Source organism: Vigna unguiculata, unplaced genomic scaffold (assembly GCF_037176805.1).
Source record: "Vigna unguiculata cultivar grain cowpea cultivar isolate G323 ecotype 2 unplaced genomic scaffold, ASM3717680v1 ptg000466l, whole genome shotgun sequence".
Classification (NCBI taxonomy): Eukaryota; Viridiplantae; Streptophyta; class Magnoliopsida; order Fabales; family Fabaceae; genus Vigna; species Vigna unguiculata.
The window spans coordinates 10,001-12,510 of NW_028197101.1; positions in this window are offsets into that span (position 1 = coordinate 10,001).

The window sequence follows — 2,510 nt, forward strand, 5'->3', positions numbered from 1 at the left end:
GGTAAGAAGTATCGTTAATTTCTTCATACTCGTTCCAAGTTCGAAGTACCATTTGTACAAATAAGAATCCCCCCCGTCACATGATTTCTTCTTCATATAGATAGATATAGGATCTATGGAGCAATTACTTAGAAGTACATTTTGTGAAACAGCCCTTCCTATCTGATAGAAAAGGATCCCATGATCCTGAACCGATCTTACCTGAGATCGGAAATCCCAAGTTTGTCTATGAAGAACAGAACTAATTATATTAGTGTCTATGATGGATTTTTTTTGTATAATACTAATCGATAGGGCCTCATTGTTAAGTGCTACAAGATCTCGTACATTTGAACCCATCGTCGTGGACCCGATCCATTAGTATGGGACATTTCTTTTCCAAGTGAAATCCCCTAGTATATGAAAGAGTGAAAAAGTGTTTTCGTTGTTGTGGAATAAGAAGCCTTCGTATCTTAATGCATGTATTGAATTTATTCGGAGCTATTAGAGCTGGATCTACTTTTTGGGGAATATGAGTCGAAGCAATAACAAGAATATTTCTAGTGGAACATCTTTCACAATCCCTGGAGAGATAGTTCACTAAAAGACCGAGGGATAAGTAATTCGACTCAGTCACATCCAGATCATGAATGTTAGGAATCCATATTATGCAAGGAGACATTGCTTTTGCTAATTCGAAGTGAAAGGTGATATAAAATCGGTCTTATTTCTGGCATCATATTCCATAAGTTAGCGTATTCATCATAGTTAGAAGCTCCAGCTCCATATCAAGGTCACGGTCGATAATCGTCACTATCGTCACTATCATCAATATCGTCACTATCATCAATATCGTCACTATCATCAATATAGTCACTATTATCAATAAGAAAACCCTTAGGCTTGTTATCCAGGAACTTGTTCAGAAATACTGTAATGAAAGGAACATAGGAGTTTGTCGCTAGGTATTTGACCAAATAGGATCGTCCAGTTCTATAGAACCTATCACTAAAATACCCCTACTAGGGGGAGGTAGGGCTAAGCGGAGCGAAAAGGGTTTTCCATGAGATGGGAAATGCAAACTATTAGCCCCCCACAAGGTGTGTGAATAAGTAATTGTCTGATAATTAGCAAGGAATATACGTCTTTCTACTAAACAGGATGTATTGAATTCATAAATCATTAGATTACTTTTTTTGAATGTCAACTAAGTATCGTAAGTAAATTGCTCCCGGTTGTTCTCTTATTTGATAACCAGAGTTATTCTTTGATAAAAGATCACTATGAGTAAGACTCAATAGAATTTGATCAATCCTTTTTCTCTGTTGTTAAGGTAGAAAACTGAACCAAGAATTCTTTTTCTTTATCATCAATCGAATCAGTGTTCGAGACCCAGGATTCTATTTGATCATCAATCCAATCACCATTCACGTTTTTTATTTTTCTTATCAAGGAATAGATTGCTTACTTGATGACTTAGATGTCTCGTATTTCTCGAAAAAGCGATTCGATTGATGGGATTTGGTATAATACTTATGAGATCGATGAGATTCCAATATTTATTCTTAGAACGTATGGATTTGACCCCATAAGCGGGACCACCACCCCATAGCATGTTGCTACCAAAAGCAAAACTCCGTATTTCTTCTAGAGAATCTCCTAATTGTTCCAGAGCAAACTAGAAAGATATTCTTTAACCAGAAAGAATTCAGTTCAGATGTAGGATACCTATCCAGAAGTTTTCGCAACTCAATCATGTATGATGGAATCATCAAAGATTTTACCTTTTCGAACTCTGTCTGTAACTCACTATAGACTCGAGAAACAAAGAGAAGATGTGTACGAACGAGATATCCAGCAACAAGGAGAAGGAAAAAGGATTGATAGAGAGAACTCCTGAACATTTAGCGATCTCAGATGTGTCGATATCAATAGTAACTCATTATTTCGATGAGTCATTTCTTCGGACAGAAGAAGATTATGGAAACAATTACCCGGAATCTCACTTATCAGATTCCATTGTGGAAGACACAATGGAATCTGACGAATATCGCCATAATATATCTGACCCATGCATAATATCATGAAAATGGATACAAATTTTTGGCTGCTACTTAGTATCGGCAATAGGTCTGAAAAAGTATCTAAAATATGAGAAATTTAGATATTTGTACCCCGTCGAGGTAAGGAACCATGGTATATATGTTTGGAATAGATTCCATTTTGAGAGAGTTGAAAAAACACTATCTTGTTGAAAGGTTCTATACATCTGACCTTTCTCAAGGCATTTTTGTAGACAAGAACTCCGTTTTTTCCTTTTTTCGGATGGTAAATATTTCTCAGAACATGGAGTGTGAATCCAACCCATGTTTGAATTGAAATTGAGATACTGATACAAGTTCTTCCCTTCTGAATCAGGTATATTCATATCTGAAAGAGGTTGACAATAAGTTTTTTCAAAATGGACTATTTGTCCCTCTGTTAGAGGTGTTCCAGAAATGTCTGCGATCGAGTAAATAGCTCCACGAACG